A 22,411-nucleotide genomic window follows, 5' to 3' on the forward strand; every position below is an offset into this window, starting at 1 on the left:
CTCCTTTGGAGCCTCTACCAAGTAGATGAGGTAGGCTGGGTATTTGTTCAGCCAACCTTTCCTCCATCTAGGTTGAGAATCTACAATCTTCTTTGATTGTTCATCCTTTGTGATGTCGCCTTCATAAAGAGCGACATACTGCTCCTCCTCTATTCTCTTTTTCGTCTTTATCACTTCAAATTTCATCAGAGGGAAAGGCAGGCTGGGTTGCATCCACTCTTCATGGAGCACTTTTGTGTCTAACCCTTGAAGTCTAATGGAGATGAGAAGTCTCCTTTCCCATTCCATTTCCGCCTTGGCACTTTCCTCTGTTGACTTTTCTATTTGGTCCTGGAGCCTTTGTTCTTCTTCTTCAGAGATTTCTGAAGTCGAGGCCACTTCTTGAACTGGGGCTGGATTTTTGAATGTGGTTGCCTCTCCGGTTTCTGGTAGCTCTATGGCTGCTCCCCCTGCTTCTTCTTGTGGTGTCTCTGTTTCTCTTCTTTGTTGCTCTTGGAGGTCTTGGAGCTGTTTGCGGAGGGCCTCATTTTCTGTCCTTAGTGTTTGGTTTTCTGATGTGAGCCGCTCCTCTGCAGCCAATGATCCCTCTGCCATGTGCAATCTTTGCACTTGCTCTAACCTCAGCTCTCTTTGCAGACTTCTTACCTGCTCCTCCAGAGCTGGTACGAGGGCTCCCTCTTGTTCTATTCCTGCTCTGCTAGCTCTAGGGGTGGTCCTGAGTCTCATGATTGTCCTTTCTTGAAGTTCGACTCTTTCCCTTAGCTCAATGAGCTCATCCTTGGCTGCCTCCAGCTCATCTTCTATTCGCTCCTTTGCTTCCTGTGAGCTTGTTACCTCTCTTGAAGCTTCGGCTAGTTGGAGTATCAAGCCGTCTCTCTCGTTTTCTGCGTCGTAGAGTGATGCTTTATGACTTTCAGATTCAGTCATAGCATTCTCTAACTTCTTCTGCAACTCTGCTTCCTTTTGTTTTGCTGTCTCAAGTGCTACTCCCTTTGCTCTGGATCTTTCTTTAATCTTGCTGAGCAGTTTATGCACCATGTGCATGTCTTTTTCATCTTCATCTGTCAACTTGGCAGCTCTTTCTGCCACCACCTCCAATGGCTTCGGCTCGTCCATTTTTTCTTCACTCTCCATTGTACCCTTTGTCTTTTCTTTCGTCCCTTTCCGATCATCTTGTTTCCGTAGGGATATCCCATAAACTGCCTCCAGGGCCTCTTCTTCACTGTATCCGATCGCTACCAGATCCTCGTAATCATCTTTCTTTTGCTGAACTGGATCTATCTTCTTTTCCTTGGTCCCGGCCTCCGGCTTTTCCATAACTTCTGTTTTTATTTCTATTGTGGTTTCCTCCACAATAATTTCCATCTTCTTCTGGCTTGGTACAACAGTAAAAGAGGGCTGATTGTCCTCAGTCATCTTGGCTTTCCCTTTGTTTGCTTGCCCGTCTTTCTCTTGAGGATCAGTAGACTCCTCTACTTTCTTCTTCCCCTTGTCGTCCTTTTGCAGCTCAGCTTTTAAAAGCTGTACTTCCTCTTCAGTATAAGGCTCGACAGGATTCTGCTCCAATATGGCCTCCGACTCCTCATAAGCTCTAATATATTGATCATATTGATCAACATGTGGCCTGGCTGAGCTGGTTCCGACTTTACTGGGGTCTGGCACCCACATTTCTTCGAAGTCCCCCTTTAGAGCTCTTTCCGCTCTAAACTGCTCCACCAGCCTTTCCATTCTTGCGGCTTTTTGACTTTTGGTCTGCTTGGGATCGGCCTTCTTCTTCACTTTCTTCTTGAGCGGCTCGTCCACAGCCTCTTCAGGTTCTGAAACTATTTCTAATTTTCGGCGTGCTCTTGTGGACGCCCTCTTGGACACTTCTTGCTGTTCTTCCTCCTCATCGGCTTCTCTAAGCCACTCATTCTGGGAGGGAATTTGTGGCCCTTGATCCCTAGCTCCAATAGCTTCATAAGCGATTCTTGTTAGGATTTCTCCTCCTCCTATGTACTTTGGTTTCTGGTTGTGCATGGCGATTACTTGCTCGTGGATGTATTGAGCATAATTCACCTCTTTTGGCACGTTGCTCTTCAGTGCCCATGTGATGGTTGTGGCAATGGCATGGGGTGGTGTAGTATACTTCTGCGGTCTTTTGCTGCACACATGGAAAAACTGGTTGTATAATCGGCAAAGGGTTGCCGCTCGTTGATCTGCCATATCTCCGTAGGTTGTATTTTGTTTCTTTGATCCATAGACCTCTATGGCCTCCCTTCTTTCTCTGACAGAACTCCCTTTGTTGTGCAGCTTCAATGCATCTGCAATGAGCTGTGGAGTGATCTGTACTTCCACTGTTTCTCCATCCATGGCTGTCAACGTGGCTTTCCCATCCTTCTGAATGGATGTTGCCAACTCATACACTCTTTTTGTGTCTACACCTGATGGTCTCGAGGTGAAGAACCTGTGTAAGTCAGCCTTTTCCAGGTATCTGCTTATGTTCTCTGATCTGCTATAATCCACTAATTCTCGTGGGATCATAGGTACATCGACCGATTGCCCTTGAGGATCTCTGAAAGTCCCCTGGTAGATCTTTATTCCCTCTTTTTCTAGTACTGCTTCCTCCATCCAAGTCTTGGTTGGCTTGAGGGTTTCTGTTGGAATATCAAAAGGTTCTGCTTCTGCAAGAGCATCCTTGATGGTTGGTCTTTTTCTCTTAGTTGCCGATGACTTAGCGGAATCCATGGATCCTGTAACTCCAATTACAGAAGTTAGCGTCTTTTTAGTACTGAAAGCCGAAATGAAGCTTTTAACTATTCAAATGACTTGAAAATTGAAACATGAGCTATTCAGGGCCTAAGGATGCAATGTAGGTGAAAAAATATGCAAACTGGGCTCAAAAACATGCTTGAGACATCATACGCGTATGATGTCTTTTGTGTCAGAATGACTTCATATTGGTTGTGCTTGTAGCTGATAGTGTATACATGAGTATCATATGCTTGGATTTGAGTTTGGATCCCATTTGGTCAAGTTTTGGCCAGTTTAGTCCAATTCAGGCTCTTGGGCAAAATTTTGAAAGGGAAATGGATTTTATGATCCAAATTGGATAAAACTTGGTGGATTACTTTCAAATGGCATGTAGAACACTTCTGTTTGGTGGTTGAAGCCCTGAGGTGCCAAAATCACATAGTGAGACATCATACGCGTATGATGTCTTTTAGTGCATTTTTGGACCAATTTTCTCTATAAGCTTGGATTTGGCTTTAGATAGGCTTATTCAGTGGATTTATCAAGTTTGGGTAGAATTTGGACCAAAAATGGCTCTGGGGACATCATACGCGTATGATGTCTTTTTCATCAATTTTTTATGGGATTGGTTCTGTGGACTCTCCATGTGCTAGTGAAGGACTGTTTATACTCAAATCTGGGTTTGGACTTGAATATGTTGGAATTGGGACAAAAATAGGCTTTGTATGAAGGATTTTCTCTTAATTGGGCTAATGGGGTGATCCACTTGACCAAATGGTTCCAAACTTCATATGTAGCATGTATTAGATATATATAGTGGATGTATGATGATAAATGAGCATTTTTGGCTCTGTAAGTGCAAATAGACATCATACGCGTATGATGTCTTTTGTGTCAAAATGGTGCTTTTTGGTTCCAGATAGCTTGTAGATGTGTTAATCAACAATCCTACAAAGTTTCAATGAGTTTGGAGTTATTTTGACAAAATTAGGACCAAAAATCAATTTTATGGCCTAATTTGCGTCTTTTTGGTTTTCCTTGGGTTTTCTAACTCCAATTCTCATGATACTTGGTTCATAGGATGTGATTAACATGTGGAATGAGGCTATGCACTCAAATGTTGAAATGGATGTGAAAATCATGCTGTGAGACATCATACGCGTATGATGTCTTTTCTTGAAATGTTGGTCTTTTTGTGCAAAGAATGCTTTGTGCTAGTGCCCTAAGCCCTGCTAACTAGTTTTCAACTTAAAAAGTCATCAGTTTAGCTAAAAAGCCCCCTTATAGGCATTTCAGTCTCCGAAGTCGTCTTTTTGCCTTGGAGTTGAATTTCTTCAACTTTTTTTCTTGAGAGTTGCATTTCAGCTCATTGGACATGTTGCGAAGCCATCCAGTTGGTTGGACTTGACTTTGGCTCCCCGTTCTCCATCTTTATCCATTTGGTTGTTCGAAAGCGTCTTTTTCACCATCGGTAAGTGAATCAGCTTTCTTTTGGGTTTTGCTTGCAAACATAAGTCATCCATGTATAGTTGAAACTGCTTGTGAAGTTTCATGTCATTTGGTAGTCAATTTTAGCCGTTAGGCCAAAATGACGATTTGTGTGTCCGCAGCCGAATCGGTTGTTCCGACCTACTTTTGGTGATCCAAACCTGGAGATACTCCATGGTTGCATTGCCCTCGATGTTGTTAAGCTTCCTGAGAAGTTTTGTGTCGTTCCGACAACTTTTTTCTGTTTGCCTCTTGCAGGCTCTGTTGACCTAGGGTTTTTCCAGTCGTTCTTTCTCGAGCTTTGAGTGCTAGAAACTCATCTTCTATGTTAGGGTAACCCACCTCTAAGTTCTTGCAAAGTTTGGTTAGGCGGTTGTGCCCCTACCTATCGTTCTTCCCCATTCCCCGTCTGCTCTTGTTTCTTGGTTTTGGTGAGTTTTCGCGACAAAAGTTAACGATAAGCATCAAAAGCTTATGGCAACGAGTCTACCTCTCATGTTTGGTGTCCTCTGAGCTCTCGTAGCAGTCGTAGAAGGCGGTAGAAGGTCGGATGCTCCTGTGTGCTCTTTGCTCTCTCCAAGAAGGTAATCGTGGAAATGAGCTTGATAGTGAAGTGAAAAATACTTAACTTCGGGCTTCCCGGATCACTTGTTACCAAATTTGACATGTGCTCCTATCTCGTCGTGAAATGCACTTTAGGATTTGAAATTTCTCAATTTGGACTCCTTTTGACCTGTTTCTGAGAAATCTGTCCACTTTGCCAAAATATTGTCATTTCGGGCTTTCCGCAACTTTTTCAGAATTGTACCCAATTTTTATCCTGGGTTGCCCTTGTCATTAGGACCATCACCGTCTATTCTTTTCTTTTTTCCGATCTCATTTCACCTGCTTTTTTATTTTTCTTTTATTTTTATTAAGAAAATCATAAAAAATAAAGGAAAATAGCAAATTGAAGCCAAAAAAATTACAAACATACACGATAAATAGCTGGTAACCCTGTGTATAAGAATATACACTTCTTTGTGATTTTTGGACTTGGATTACCACTTTTTTTCACTTTGTAGCTCCAAAAACACTCTTATTTAGTGATATTTACACATCTAGAGACCCAAATTCATCATTTGATCTCTTCTTGTTGCAAAACAAGGTATATAAGGGCATAAATATTATCAATATCCGCAATCAAACATAAAAAATTGCAAAATCATGTAAGACACTGCCCTTGTAATATAATTTTTGTTTTTCTTTGTTTTTTTCCGCTTGTAGCTGCTTTGTAGCTCCTGTATACCTCCCCCCCTCCTAGTCTGAGTCCTCCCGGACGACTATGAAGTGTCTGTGGGTGAAGCATTGTAGTTGTTTTGGTCATCAGTTCCCAATGCAATTGTAGAGCGATGATACAACAGTCTTTCCAATAAAGCTGCTCTTTGTTTGATTGAAGGATTGGTGGTCGGGTTTTGGGTTGGTTTTGGCACTTCGGTAGTAGAATCAGTAGATGGATTCTGCGTTACCTTGTTGTCTTTTTTTACTATCCAAATCTTCTTCCGCTTTGCTTGTGCTTGCCACAAACTCTTTGCGACCCAAACCTGCTTTGTTCTGTGTGTTGATTTCCTCGCCTTGAAATACCTAGGAGTTTCCGTTGATTGTATTGAAGTGAGTTCCTTTTTACAAATCTTTGGGATCCAAATTTGCTGGCTGTAGCTTTGTGCCGTCATGAACTTCTTTGGAATCCAGATCTGTTTCACTGTCCTTGATTGTCTGGGATCACTCTGTTGTTTGGTATTGAAGACTCTGTTTTCCACCTTTTTGTTCTCTGGCACAGCCTTTTTTGGTCTCCATACCAACTTTGACTCCTTTGTTTTCCAAGGTTGAGCTGTTATAATATTACTTGTCTTCCTTATCCACTGTTGAAAATTCCTCGTCGAAGAGTACTCCGGTTGTATAGAAACTTTCGGTTGCCATTGCTTCTTCTTTTCCTGTGTTTGTTGTTTGCCCTTGTCCGTGGATTCTTCCTTTGGAGTTGGCTCTGCTCCTTTGGTGAACTTAACTGATTGACTTTCACCTTCGTATTTGATAAGCACTGATTTAGCACTCCAGTCAATCATTGCATTGTATTTCTTCTGCCATGGTTGTCCTAGCAATAATGGATGTTGTGTAGCTTGGTCTTCAACCACGTAAAACATATGAGGATACACATATTGGTTAATCTGTATATGTAAAACTGTGCATCCGACAGTTTTGATTGCATTCTCAGAGTAACTCTTTAACTCTTGCTTGGCAGCAGTTAGTTTAGTGTCATTTGTCAATTGTCTATACAAACTGAGTGAAAGTAGGTTAGCTTGAGCTCCTGAATCCAATAGTGCTCTGGCTTTGATTTGGTTGGTTCTTATTTTGCATTCAATGATGGGTTCTTCTTTGTCATTATCCATTTCTGTTATACTAACTGCGTTTATTCGTATTGCTCCTTCATTGCGCTGTTTCTGACGCAGTAGTCTTCTTTTCTCCATTCTTTCCTTCGCCTCGGCTTGCGCTTCCTCCACAATATTTTTCTTTTTCTGGACACGCAGCTTTTCTTGATGTATTTTGAGAAGCATGTCTTGTGTTAGCGGCAACAGATACTTTTTCACTCTGCATCCACTAATCCAATTGGGCATTTCTTCTCCGTCTAATGTAGCAAGCTTGACGGCTCCACTTGGTGATAGATCTTTAATCACTAGAGGTCCCATCCCTCGCTTTTTAAGCTTCTTAGCATGCTGTTTCAGACTGTAAACTAGGACATATTCCCCAACTTTAAACTCTTTAGTCCGCACATGCTTATCAAAAAATTCCTTTTGTCGCCTTTTTTGAGCGTAGATGGAAGCTACTGCTTTTAGGCGAAGCTCATCTAGCTTTTCCAGGTCATCTATTCTATCAGAGAGCTCGTGCCCTGTCCACTCTAGATCCTTAGCCACCCTTAATGTTGAAATCAAGAATTCTATTGGCAAGATAGCATTTAGCCCAAAAACCATGTTATATGGGGTCGTTCCTATGGATGTTTTATACGCCACCCTATATGCCCATAATGTTGAATGCAACTTCTGGTCCCAGTCAGTTCTCGACTCAGATACAATCTTCGTGAGGACCGTACATATGGTTTTGTTTGTTGCTTCAGCTTGTCCGTTTGCTTGTGGATGATACGGGGCTGATTTCCTATGGATTACCATGAATTCATCTAGAAGGATCTCTATCACTTCATTTATGAAATGTGTGCCTCGATCACTCATAATTTCTATTGGCAATCCATATCGTACAAAGACGTATTCATACAGAAATTGTGCCGTGGTCCTGGCATCTGCTTTTTGAGTTGCCTTTGCTTCGACCCACTTTGGATGATTGGGAATGTCGTGAAACACCTCTTCTTCATCTTCCTTTTCCAGTGTATCGTTCTTTTCAGTTTCTTTTTTGAGTACAGTTCTCAACATGAAATACGGAACCACGTCGTACCCGTCCTTGTCGCAAAATTTCGTTGTGGGACCATCCGGAATTGCACAAACATCTAGGGTTGCTAGAATGTGTGTCCATTCTAATGGTTCAAACGTGTCCTCTGGAAAGGGTTCTCCTATATAAGTTTCGTCTTCGATAGCCCTTTCTAAAACACAATCTTCTCGTTTCAGACTTCCACATTTCGAAGCTCCACACATCCATAACTCCTTGGGTTTACCTAACCAAGCTGGAAATTCGGATCCCGCCAAAGTAGCTGAATCAAATTCCTCTACCGGTGTTCGGTTCACATCTTTGTAGCTATGGTCTTTCAGGTTCACACGTGTAGTGGTTTCCATATTTCTCAGGTATATGTGATCGTAGCCCCAATCCTGGACCATTTTCAACTGTCTCATGAATGGTCTTCCCAGTATGATATCATAGTTATTCTCCTTGGCAAAATCGACAATAGCAAAAGTATGTTCGTATTCAATGCCGCAAGAAGTCACTACAACTTTCTCTAATAACCCCATAGGTTTCTCCATGTGTCCATCTGCTAATTGGAGTTTCAACCTAGTCTTCCTTATTGCTGATTTCCCCCATTTTTTCCAGATTTCTTTTGTAGCTATGGCTACCCCAGCTCCGCTGTCTAGTATTGCCATTGTGTTCACTCCTTGGAATTCAACTGGTAAGGTTGTATTCCCCTCTTCACCTTCGCAATACTCTCCAACCTTGTTTAAGGGTACAGGCTTAGCATTCTTTTGTGGCTTGCTCAGCTCCTCAATGCTCTCTTGCAATCTCGATGTTGGATCTTTTATCCCGAATTTCTCCAAGCATTTTCCTACAGTGGTCCACATATGTGGTCTTAGCCTCAAAAGCTCAGCTAGAGTGATAGTGCATGTCACTAGTGTTGACAAAATCTCTATCAATCCTTGCGAGTCCATGACTTTTTCTGATGAGATTTTTCGTGAGGGAAGTGCTCTAATCTTGGATTTTGCTTCATACTCTCCTAAGTATGAAGGTAAGGTTTTCAGTGAATGAGGTTTGCTCTCCATTGTTCTAACAGAGCCCCCATCTCCCCAGTAAGATTGCAGATCCAAGTCCACTTGAGATCCTGCCTCAAATTCCACTATGGGAGGATTCCTGACGTCCTTTTCCCAATTTGTCTGATTAGCTTGGCAACTTAGCTCGTTTGCAAAGTTTGCCTCTCTCACTTGTTTCCAAAATTCATTGTAATCCTCGTCTCTTCCGTAAGACCTCTGTATGACTGGATGAAAACTCTCGACCTCCTGATCAGTTGTGTTCAATACTATGCGATCATCCTTTTGTGTATTTTCAGGCTTTTGTGCACTGGAAGTCTTTTCAGCTACCCGTGAAACGATAGTCTCTTGCTGAATTGGGTTTTCCTTTCCACAATTCATTGTTTCTTTTGGTGGTTCTAATAAGGCTTGTGCAGTCTCGATCATTCTCTGGCACATTTCAAGTCTCTGCTTTTCCAATTCCGCGTTTGGGTATGTCATCCACCTCTGTTCTTGTGTTTGGTTGTTCTTTAACCTAGCATCGTAAACTCTCATCAGTGCGTCCAATGGTTCGTGTACCTTGTCTACTAGCACTGATCCCCCTGAGCTTAAGCTCGTTGTTTCTTTGATACTCTTTTGTTTCGTTCTTTCCGGGCTCATCTCTCGTTTCCCGTTTTGACTCTCAAGTTTTTCTAATCTAGCTTTAGTTTGCTTTAGTTCCTCAGCTAAAATAGCGTCTTCACGTTCTCTTCTCAACTTCATGCGTGCTTTTCTAGCTTTCCATGTGTTTTTCTGACTCCGCGGTCCTTGACTAACCACTTCAGTCGCTAACTTTCCATTCTCAGGTTCTCTAGTGGTTTTCTTAGCTTGAGCTCTAGTAACAACTTGCGTTGGTATCAGAGTTTCATTTTCAGACCCGCTGCTGGTAGGAATAGTTTCTAGCATATTCAATGTCGTCTTTTGCACTTTGTTTGGATTCTTTGAACAATCCTCAATGAAGTGAGTAACCCCACACTCAGTGCAATAAGCGTTAATTCTAATGATTTCCGTATGTGGGCAAACATTCATCAGATGGTCACCTCCACACTTGTAACAGGGTCCTAGTGCTGGTCTTGGTCCCGCTTGATTCGTCCTTTGTGGGTAGGATGGTCTTTGTCCTGTTAACCCTCCATGAGCTATGAACATCAAGGTTCTTGCGTCCAAATTGTATCTCTCTTCATCAGAAGCACTTGTAATTGTTGGTGTTCCAACATTCCCCATCATGCCCCATGGTTCTGGTTGTTTTGGTTCTTCTGGTGGGTAATAAACTGTCGGAGACATGTGTGCACCCGATTCTTCGTAATAGGCTTGAACAGGCACTAAGGCTTGTTCTTCCTGATTCTCTAAGGTTGGTGCATATCTAATGCCCACTGGTCTTGCTCCTGGTAAAGGTGGTTGTTTTCCCAATACCGGTTGCGGTCTTTCTATCCCCATAGGTCCAGGTACATTTCCCGTTGGGTATCGAGGTACTGGATGTATCTGAGGTGGTGCTAATTGAGCAGGAGGTGCATACTGGCGCTCCCTTACATACCCTTTGTTGTAAATAGCACTCTCTGTTGGATGATTTGTCCATTTTTGTTCAATAGCACACCATTTCAGTGTTTTTGGCAATGGTTTTTGGGATGGTGCCATCCTTTTTAGAGCATCTTCTATCATTTGCTCTACATTTGGCATGGTTGTTGTTTGAACATTCTTTTTAGTGGTAGTCTCGCTCGCTACGGAGGAGGAGCTACTGGATGCAAAATCTGTATCCGCTGACACCTCTCCATAAACCGTACAGTTATCCACTAAGTACAATGCCTCTCTCGTTACTTGCTCGAAACTTGTACAAGCTTTCAAGTGCAAGTCCTTCTTGAGAGTGTCATTCCTCAGTCCCTCAATAAAGAGAACAGATAGTCTGTCATCTTGTGGTCGTTCACGTACTGGACATCTCTCAATGTATTGTTTGAAGCGAAGTGAAGCTTCCTTCACTTTTTTCGTGTTCTCTCTGTTTAAAAGCATATATTTGTGAGACCGTATTGTGCTTAATCCCTCGTTTTGAGAATTCCTCAGCAAACTCTCTTAGCAAATGGTCAATGTCATGGAATCCCTCTATGTTCATTGGTTGAAACCATGTCAATGCAGTACCTTCTAGAGTAAGACCAAATCCCTCGTATTGTGTATGGAAATCTGTTATCTGCTCAGCTCTTAAGACTTGCTTAAAGAGTGACACATGTGCATACGGATCTCCTGAACCACCATACTTCTTTGGCATACACTTGGCTACTTGAGATGGTCTCATACGTCTATGATCTGCTACCAATCTCATTGCTCCTGTGTCTCGGCTAAAGCTTTCTCTAGCATCGTGGACTTCATGGTTACCCTTGTCGGTTCCCCTGCCCTGAATCTACTACTGGGAGGTAAATGTGACGGTTCCGCTTCAAACCTTGGACCTGGCGTGGTATAGGTGGGATTGGAACTGCACTACCTCGATTCGTCTCCATTGACTCTCTGGAATGTAATGATCCCATTGGTCCGAGCTTCGAGTCCCAAGGTTGACTGAAAGAGTCAGCAACCTGAGTTCTTTGTCCTCCTGTTGTCATTGAGTTTTGCACTCCATTTGTTGGTGCTGGTCTATGTGAGCTAGAAGTAACATAATACTGATGTAGTGGTCCCCCAAAGTATGTATATCCTTCTAATTCTTTCTTGCCCATTGTTGAGTATTGCCTGCCATACTTATCGTAAGCGGCAATTTTCACTTCCGATCCCTCTGTGTAGGTAAAGACATAAAGTCTTTTTTGGTCTGTCAACTCTCCGGTGTAGGGTTCTTCACATCTATAATAGAGATCTTGCTCTCCATTATTATATTTGTACAGCCCCACATAGATGTTATCAGTGTTGATCCTTGTAGTTTCATTCTCTCTTCTTAACCTCGCATTAGGGAAGTTCATTATTGGTGCTTTCTCCTCGAGTTCTTCATCTATTTTGGCTTTGGTGCCCATCAATCCCCACTTGTCCACAATCTTAGGATTTAGGACTACCAAGTACATGGTACCCTCGTCATCTAGATATCTATCTCCGCTATAGCTCACAGGCACTAAGTCCTTGAACTCACTAGGTCTATCTTCTATCTTTACACAATAGCGGTCCATTCCATCTTTGTAGATCTTGGCACCTTGCTCATTGTCGTACTGGTATTTTATGAACAGTAGCTTCATTGTGGCGGAAGGGTTTGATGATCCTGCTGCCATATTTTCTCTGTTGTTCCTTTTCGAGTGTTCCAAGTTTCCAGTGAAAATCTCGTAAGATCTCTCCGAAGAAGTATCAGAGACACTTCCTTCAAAGATCGGCTCTAATGGTTGCACCCAACTTTGGTTTACACTTCCCTCGGTTGATATGACACTTGATGGCTCCCCTTGTTTTGGTTGATTATTCCGGAGATTCCTGCCCGATCTCAAATTCATCAATTCCCCTAAAGGACTGTAACTTTTCCGTCTCGGCAATTTGTTTTCCCCAAGTTTTTGTGGTCAGGATTGATCCAAACTGACTGATACTTGGTCAATTGTTTAATCTTGTCAGTTGGACAACTTCTATTTCATCAAGTGAAAATTTTGTTACTGTTATGCTGAAAAAGACATTATACGTGTATGATGTCTTTTTTCACAGATTTTGACTATTTTGGTTATGCTCACTCTCAATGGCCCCTTTATGCTCTGTTCACTCACAAAATTTAGTTTGAACTCTGTTTGAGCAAGCTATGGCTAGTTCAGGCTTTTCTTGGCAATTTTCTGCTTTTGACTTGTTTTTTGGGTCAATTGTGATCAAAATGGGATGAAACTTGAAATATAACCTCTAGACAGCTATTACAATGGATCTGTGTTAGCAAAGTATCAAAATATGTCCAAAATTAGGTCAAAGACATCATACGCGTATGATGTCTTTTTCATCAATTTGGGTCCAAACTTGATATTTATGCTTTCAACAGTGTTTGTGACAATCTTATCAGGTCAGATTTCAAAAATAAGTAGTGGAAGTGCCAAAAGACATTATACGCGTATGATGTCTTTTTTCACAGATTTTGACTATTTTTGGTTTTAAGCCTTCTCCAATGTTTATAATTGAGTTTCAAGTGTTTTAGTCAGGTCTGAATGTAAAAACAAGATTTGAATCCAAAATTTCCTATTCTTTGCGTTTCTTGGACTCCGACTTGTCTTTTTGGGTTTCTTTGAGTGTTAATGCTCTTGTTTTAAGTTGATCTTAGGGTAAAACCCCCCTTCTAAACACTCTGGCAATGTCAAATTTTCAATTTTAGTCTCTGTTTAGGTCCTAAGACATCATACATACGCGTATGATGTCTAAAGTTGCAGATTTCCAGTTTTTCAGCACAGAACTCTTCCAATAGCTGTTTTAAGTGCTCAGCAACAATCAGTTACACAGAAAATTTTTCTGAACTTGTGTATTGCATATTTCACTACCAAAGCGACTTTTTTCAGTGATCTAACATGCAATCAAACACATCAAGCAAATAGAACACCAATTCATAGCTCTAGATCAGGATCAAATCAGGCCCTACCTAAGCTACTTCTAATCATAAAATGGATTTTTTTGCAATTGAAAATATAAAGAGATTTACTACCACACAAGGAGTAGCAAATGCTTTTTATGTCAACAACCACTTAAACACCATCAAAAAACAATCTAATCTAAGCTAGACTAAAAATACTGTCAACACGGAAGACCCAGGAATACCCCACTTCCTAGTATCTCTCGAGACCTTCGGAGTCCACCACTCCTAGATCTTTTCTAACTAAAGTATACAAAGTAGTTTATACGACTCACCTCGTAGGATTAGTCTAAGGTCACCTACTTAGGGCTCTCGTCCCCCGCAGCGGCGCCAAATGTTAAGGCGGTTACGCCGCTAGCGGAAGCTAAATAGCGAGAACTCAACCAACAACAGAATTTGTCAGACGAGGACGAAGCTTGACCCGCAGGCGCATGGAAACAACTAGGTGGGTGTCAAATCACCTACTCGACCTTCTAATGACAATCACTACTAAGGAAATCAAATCTAAGTTCTAAAATACGCAAGTGACTGAAATCCGTACTACGAACGAATGCTATACGAAACAGGATCTAGAATCATCGAATCGATCTCAAACTCAAGGGGAAGTCTATACACTAGGTAAGAACAACACCCTAAAGACTTGAACTGCGAAATCAACCTATAATCACTCCGTGTGGTAAACGCGTATGAAGACAGGCCGAAAATTACAGGTGACCAAAACTTGACCCCGATGGTACTAATGTGTAGCTCTACTCGTTGTGGTTCTATAGATATGCTGCACGCTCTATTCCGACACACGAGTTGGAAGAAAACTCACATCGAAGCTCGTAGGAACTTACCACACGTAGAAGCCGATAGCGCGCACTCTTGGTATCTGTGCGTAGCTCTCACCGTTGCTAACGCAATGGCGGCGCCAAATGTTAAGGCGGTTACGCCGCTAGCGGAAGCTAAATAGCGAGAACTCAACCAACAACAGAATTTGTCAGACGAGGACGAAGCTTGACCCGCAGGCGCATGGAAACAACTAGGTGGGTGTCAAATCACCTACTCGACCTTCTAATGACAATCACTACTAAGGAAATCAAATCTAAGTTCTAAAATACGCAAGTGACTGAAATCCGTACTACGAACGAATGCTATACGAAACAGGATCTAGAATCATCGAATCGATCTCAAACTCAAGGGGAAGTCTATGCACTAGGTAAGAACAACACCCTAAAGACTTGAACTGTAAAATCAACCTATAACCACTCCGTGCGGTAAACGCGTATGAAGACAGGCCGAAAAATACAGGTGACCGAAACTTGACCCCGATGGTACTAATGTGTAGCTCTACTCGTTGTGGTTCTATAGATATGCTGCACACTCTATTCCGACACACGAGTTGGAAGAAAACTCACACCGAAGCTCGTAGGAACTTACCACACGTAGAAGCCGATAGCGCGCACTCTTGGTATCTGTGCGTAGCTCTCACCGTTGCTAACACAATGGCGGTGTCGCTTCTCCAATGGCAGCCCCGTAGCTCGCGTAGCAAGGAGATAAGACTCTCTCTCTCTCTCTCTCTCTCAGACACAGTCACGACGCTCAAAAACTCCCCTTGATTAATAATTGAATCCTTCCTTTAGGTTACAAAACTTTGGCTTATATACCTCAGCCTTGGAGGTGAAAACATCTCTAATTATTTACATCAGCAGGTGAAATTACGTCGGGATTACAAGCTGGAAACTCAATTGAGTCCCGTTACTTAATGAATGGCTCAAATCAAAATTAAATGTCGGAAAGACATTTATTACAATCAATGGTTACAAAATGATGGGTGTGAGCAAAAATACGGGTGTGATCCTCTGCTGGCTCAACAGAATGCTATACCATCTGTGATGGTTATTCTCGATACTTTCAAATACGCATAGCCTTGGAAGATCAGCTAAAAACCACTTTTATCACGCCATGGGGTTGTTTTGCATACAGGGTTATGCCATTTGGTCTCACAAATGCACCTGCCACATTCCAAAGATATGTCACATATGTTTTTCAACCGTTCTTTGGAACATCCATAAGAGTGTTCATTGATGATTTTTGTATATATAGCTCCCGTGTTTCACATTTAGAAAAGGTAACTGAAGGTTTGGCCAGGTTGCACAGCCTAGGTGGGCAATTAAATGTGGATAAATGCCACATTGGGGAGAGTAAAGTCATTCTACTAGGCCATGAAATTTCAGCAAAAGGTATCAACGCCGACCCAAGTAAGGTGTCCGCACTCATAGCCCTACCTTCACCAATGACCACACATCAACTGGTCTCTTTTCTACAGAAGGTGAGGTACTTAAGTAGATTCATACATCTACTATCACAACTTGTTCTACCACTGCAACAACTCACTCAAAGATCAACTTTCACTTGGGACGAGGAAAGCAAACATCACTACAACAAGGTAAAGGAGGTCTTAGCCACTCTGCCAACTATCTCACCACCTAAGTGGGATGAAAAATTCTATGTCACCTCAAGTGTTGGTGATGACTCATTGGGGACTGTGCTACTCCAAAAGGACACGACGACATCTTTCATGAGGCCAATCTACTTCTCTAGTCGAATGATGACAGTAGGAGAGAAAAGTTTTACCCATGTGGAGCACTTAGTCCTAGCTCTTAGATTTGCAACTACAAAGTTTAGGTCATATTTGCTGCCTAAGCAATTTGTGATTCTAACCACGGATGAAATATTTCCCTATGTTGTACAACACATGGATGTGTCTGCTAGAATTACTAAATGGCTAGTTCGTTTGCAAGAGTTTGACTACACGGTACTGGTAGAAAGCACGACAAGGGCAAGTTTGGGGGGACTCATGACCTACCAAGTCTTTGAAAGGAAGGATAAGCAATCTAAGGAAGGAGAAGTCCGATTACCTCCAGTACCACCGATGGTAGAAGGAGCATACTCTCTCTACTTTGATGGAGCCTACAAGCGAGCGTCCGACAAAGCAGCTGCAGGCATAGTGGTCTTTGATGACAAAGGGACAAAGGTATTTTGGTTGGGCCAATTGTTAGATTCACATTCTAACAATGAAGCTGAGTATGCAGCACTAACCAAGGGTCTACAATGGTGTGTCTCGCAAGGTGTACAATGCCTTAATGTATTTGGGGATGCTCTACTTCTGGTAAGGCAAGTAAATGGAGCATGGACATGCAAGAATCCTAGTTTAAGGACTCACTTAAGTGGTGTAAAAACCTTGTTGTGTAAGTTTGAAGAAGTTCAAATACACCATATCCCAAGGGCTCAAAACCAAGAAGCAGATGCCCTAGCAAGTGAAAGACTACAGGAAGTGGTGGTTGGAGCAATAAAACTAAAGCTCCCTCTATTTCAAGGAAGTGATGCCTTGCCTGACATCATGCATTTTTTGGAAATAGGGGAATGCCCATCAGATTTAACAAAGGGACAGAAGCAATGGCTGACGCGGAAGGCCACAAGGTATCGACTCATCAATGACAGTTTGTACTGTAAGGGTAAGGACCAAATACTCAGGAAGGTCCCTCTCTCTCAGGAAATCACGGGAGTAATTGCTAGCTGTCACGACGGGGTTTGTGGTGGTCACTTTTCCCTAGACATAGCAAGTAGGAAAATCTTGCAGGCAGGCTTCATATGGCCTAGCCTCAACCGTGATGTACACCACTAGTGCAAAACATGTAAGTTGTGTCAAAAGGCCGGCACTAGGTCACTTATGCCTGAACCACAGACACCTATTCTCTCATATGGCCCATTTGAAAAATGGGGTATTGATGCCATTGGGCCATTACCTAGGGCCAACTCAGGAAAATTCTACATTATCATGGGGGTCGACTACATGACTAGATGGGCAGAGGCTACAGCCACCACTAGAATCACAGCGGTAGAGGTAGCTAAATTTATCTACGAGCACATATGCTGTAGGTTTGGCACACCTTTAGAGATCATCTCTGATAGAGGACCAGGTTTCAGAGCAGACTTGGTAGGAGAATTAATGCAGAAACTGGGCATTACAAGGAGGCACTCTTCACCATATTACCCTCAATGTAATGGCCTAGTTGAAAAGGTAAATGGAATGGTTTCTAAAATTATTACCAAGCAGGTAAACAATCATCCTGGAGACTGGGATAAGTATCTACTACCAGCTTTATGGGCCTACAGAACTTCATTTCGTACATCCTTGGGATTCACACCGTATCATCTAGTATTTGGTAAGGAAGAAATCTTGCCCATTGAAGTGCAACTACAAAGTCTCAGAGTAATGGCAAGCCAGCTTCAACAGCCCAACATGCATTTGAGAGATCACATCATCAACTTGGAAAGACTGCAGCTGGATAGAGAAGAAGCAATAAATTATTATGCAGCACAAGCAGAGCATAGACGGCTTAGTTTTAACGAGCATCTCCGGAAAAAAGAATTGAAGAAAGGAATGTTGGTGCTCCGCTACGACAATCGCTTCGACACGCGCAAGGATAAGAAACTCCTACTCCGATGGGAAGGTCCTTTCATCGTCAGGAAAAAGTATGCCAATGGAAGCTATCAGCTTATGGAGGCTGATGGAAAACTTCATAAAACCAGGGCAAATGGTTGGCGACTTAAACCTTATTTTCTTCGATTTGACCAGGCTCCACCTATTGACATTCCAGATGAGGACACACCATCAGCCGCAACCTCCGACGATAATGATCAAACAGATGAGCTAGAGACATGAATGCCTCTAGCCAAAAGGGGAGGGCTAATGATGGGGGCTTTTCACAAGCCAAGCTCCCATACCCCTCTTCTCTCGTCCCCACCCCATGAAAACCCCCTCTTAGGGAGGGAGTGATAAAAGACATTGGAAAAAGTAAGAAAAAAATAAAGTATGATTATGTAAATATATAAGAAAGGTAAAATAGGCCACCTCATGCCTGCGGGGTAGCGCATCCCCACCTTGCCTCCTTTTTCTCCACTGTTGCCCCGCTGTGTGTCCCTTTTCCTCTCCTCCACTCAAAAGGTCAACCCCCTCTCTCTTCCCCTTGTCCTTTCTCCTTTCTCTCTCCCCTCAAGCTACCCCACCTCTCACCAATAATGCATTATAACTCACCAATAATGCACCAACTCACATGCAACTTACCCTATCTTCCAAAATAGTATACCCCACCCCCTCTTTCTCTCTCCTATCATATCCCATGACCCAAATACCCCCCTTTCTCTCTAAAGGGCGCCATGTCTCTTGTCTTGTAGCTAAATAACCTCCCCCACACTCACACACACTCAGTTTCACTGAAAAAAGTGCCCACAGACCCATCCCCACCCGATGGTTACCTGATTTTTCTTGTGTTCACACACATCTGCACACAGATTCACCTCTGAACACACTCCCCTCTCTCCCCTCTTGTAATTACTTTATTCTCCATGTCACCTCTCACTTTTTTTCATCAACCCATCTCTCTCTCTTAGTCTCTCTCTCATGAGACTGCTGTTCTGGCACATATACACACAGCCAGACAAGTGGGGCCCACAGTCACATGGCCTATGTAGATAATGATTTCTTCATTTCTAAATTCTAGAATTTCTCCCCCCCCTCCTCCCCTATATAAAGAGGGGTCACCATCACACAAAAACACACAACATCATCAAAGAACACACTATGCACTGTGTGTGCCTAGTGCACACACACACACCCACACCATCACCATCACCGCAATCACCATGTTTGTCTTGAGCATGACCTCTACACCCTTGGCTATGGAAGATGAAGGGCCATAATCCTCATGCGAGTCTTCGCCATCAACTCCCACCTATCCGCCATGTGCTCTACCACTCTCTCCCTTCTCATTCCCCTACCCTATGCTCCCCATTTCATCGCCTAATTGTGTAAATAAAGCTTGAGGTTTTGTGAGTATGTTTTCTTGCAATGTTTTGCCCATGTGAGGTGTGCGGAATCGCCCCCTAGTCTTGTGTTTTGGAGTGAGCTGGTGTATATGTGAAGGGTGTGCGGATTCGCCATCCTTTTGTGATGCCTAAGTACTAAGCCGCTATACCCCATCCCTCACTCTCTCTCTCTCTCTCTCACTTGATCTTATTCCCTTTCCTTTTCATCATTACTCCCAAGCATCCATCTCTCTTGGATGAAAACTTTGTTATGGTGGTGTGTTGTTTGCGTCCTAGCCGCTGAAGCTCGGTGGTGCCCCCTGTTTGCTTTACCATGACAGGCTCAAGGCGGGCCATTCGGTCCCCGGTGTTTTAGAGGCCGTCCAGGTTCGGGGTTCGCTTTGCTCCCGTCACTACAAAATGCATGTAGTTGTCACAAGAAACTAACAATATTGAAAAAGCTATACTTGATATACTAGAATGTTTTGTTTTCTTCTATAATTGAAAAAATCAACCATCGTTGTGTACTAAGCAAAATAGGGTATTAGGTGCCCCAAAACTCAAGGAATATTAGATTTATGTTACAATATGCGACATAGAAAATCAAAACTGCATTTGGATATCATGAAAGCCACCAAAAAAATGATAGAAGAGCTAAAATTGGCTAAAAAACAGGATTTGACAATTTTTGTAATTTGGTCATAACTTACAACTTTAACATTTATTTCTCCCTAGAAGCATCAGGACATGTTGAGGACTACTAAATATAGTTCTCTAGCATTATAGACCTCACAAACCTGAATTCTAGAGTGGTATAGTTGCAAAAAGTTGCAAAAATCCAAAAATAGGACCCGTTTTTTCACACAGTTTAGGTTGTGAAATGTTGTGCAAGGACAAGGTTAAAGATGGAATTGATATTCCAAAAAAATGTCGAGTTTTTTTCAGCTCATGAGACAACTTTCTAGACAGATAGCACCTCAAAATCCATTTTGAAACTCTTGACATAATTCAAGGAAAATGGTCACTTAACAGCACATAAAAGTGTCCCAAGACATAAAAGTGTCCCATTACCAACCTAGTGTTAAGGTCCACCACTTGTCCAACCTATAAGGCTATATCTTAACGGTTATTCTTTCTTACCACTTGGAGTGACCATGATAGGTTTTACATGGGGGTTTGGTTCCAAGGTCCACCACTTGTCCAAGCTAACTCTATTGAAACATAGAGAGAAGCAAAGGTCCACCACTTGTCCAAGCTAGGGTCCATTGAAACATGGGAAGAAGGATGCTCCACCATTTGTCCAAGATAGGCTCCATTGAAACATGAAGAGAAGAAAGCTGCACCATGTCTCCAAGATGCTAGGCTCCATTGAAATACCTTAAACCCATGATATTTCATAGATGGGGGGTTTACTTTCAAAGTCCACCACTTGTCCAAGATATTATCACTAGTAGCATGAGTGGTTTGGTCTCAAGATTCCCAGTTTTCCACTCTATGTCATTATATTAAGAATATCTGGGTGTTAAGGTCCACCACTTGTCCAACCTATTAGGCTATATAGTAAAGGTTATTCTTTCTCACCACTTGGAGTGACCATGATAGGTTTTACATGGGGGTTTGGTTCCAAGGTCCACCACTTGTCCAAGCTAACTCTATTGAAACATAGAGAGAAGCAAAGGTCCACCACTTGTCCAAGCTAGGGTCCATTGAAACATGGGAAGAAGGATGCTCCACCATTTGTCCAAGATAGGCTCCATTGAAACATGAAGAGAAGAAAGCTGCACCATGTCTCCAAGATGCTAGGCTTCATTGAAATACCTTAAACCCATGATATTTCATAGATGGGGGGTTTACTTTCAAAGTCCACCACTTGTCCAAGATATTATCACTAGTAGCATGAGTGGTTTGGTCTCAAGATTCCCAGTTTTCCACTCTATGTCATTATATTAAGAATATCTGGGTGTTAAGGTCCACCACTTGTCCAACCTATTAGGCTATATAGTAAAGGTTATTCTTTCTCACCACTTGGAGTGACCATGATAGGTTTTACATGGGGGTTTGGTTCCAAGGTCCACCACTTGTCCAAGCTAACTCTATTGAAACATAGAGAGAAGCAAAGGTCCACCACTTGTCCAAGCTAGGGTCCATTGAAACATGGAGAGAAGGATGCTCCACCATTTGTCCAAGATAGGCTCCATTGAAACATGAAGAGAAGCAAGCTGCACCATGTCTCCAAGATGCTATGCTCCATTGAAATACCTTAAACCCACGATATTTCGTACATGGGGGTTTACATTCAAGGTCCACCACTTGTCCAACTTATTATCCTTAGTAGCATGAGTGGTTTGGTCTCAAGATTCACCACTTTTCCACTCTATGTCGTTATATTAAGAGGCTTTGGGTGTTAAGGTCCACCACTTGTCCAACCTATCAGGCTATATCTTAAATGATATTTTTTCTCACCACTTGGAATGTGCATGGTATGTTTGACATGGGGTTTTGTTCCAATGTCCACCACTTGTCCAACCTATATCTATTACATATATATTATACATACAATATTCAACTAGATTCCCTACCTATCATGTCCAGTAGCATGGATGCTCTGGCTTTAAGGTCCACCACTTGTCCAACCTATACTCTTATGTAAGGGAGATCTCGCTATAAATTCAAAACCTTCCCGTCTAAATTTAAAATTCAAAATCTTATCGCTTAAATTTAAAATATCCCGCCTAAATTTTAAAATATCCCGCTCAAATTTTAAAATTCAAACTTTTTTATAAAATTTAAATTTTACAACTTAAATTTAAAATATTCCACGCGAAATTGATTTTAAATTCAAGTTTACCACAAAAAGATATCATTCTGCAAACCTCAAATCATTATATTGTACATAAATTCAAACAAATTCAAATTAACAAGCCTAAACTGATATTAGTTTGCATAGATATGAATTTATCACACCTAAATTATGTCACCATGCTAGAGAGAGTGGTTAGAGAATTTGAACAAGGTCTACCACTTGTCCGACCTAGATACCAAGAAGGATTGAGTGTACAAGGTATTGTTTGGAGGTCCTTATAGTCCATTAGTCTCAAGGTCCACCACTTGTGGTAAGGGTCACCAAAAAGTGTATATATTCATCCAAAGAAATACACGTATTTTTGGTTTACATGTCCTAGTTTCAACCATTTATGTCCATTAGATGTATCACTAAACAACACTACTTTTGTTGAGAAACAGAAGTTACAGTCATATCTACAAATGGATTAGAGGAAAA

This window comes from Adiantum capillus-veneris, chromosome 20, assembly GCF_014529385.1.
Source record: "Adiantum capillus-veneris isolate H3 chromosome 20, ASM1452938v2, whole genome shotgun sequence".
In the NCBI taxonomy this organism is placed as follows: Eukaryota; Viridiplantae; Streptophyta; class Polypodiopsida; order Polypodiales; family Pteridaceae; genus Adiantum; species Adiantum capillus-veneris.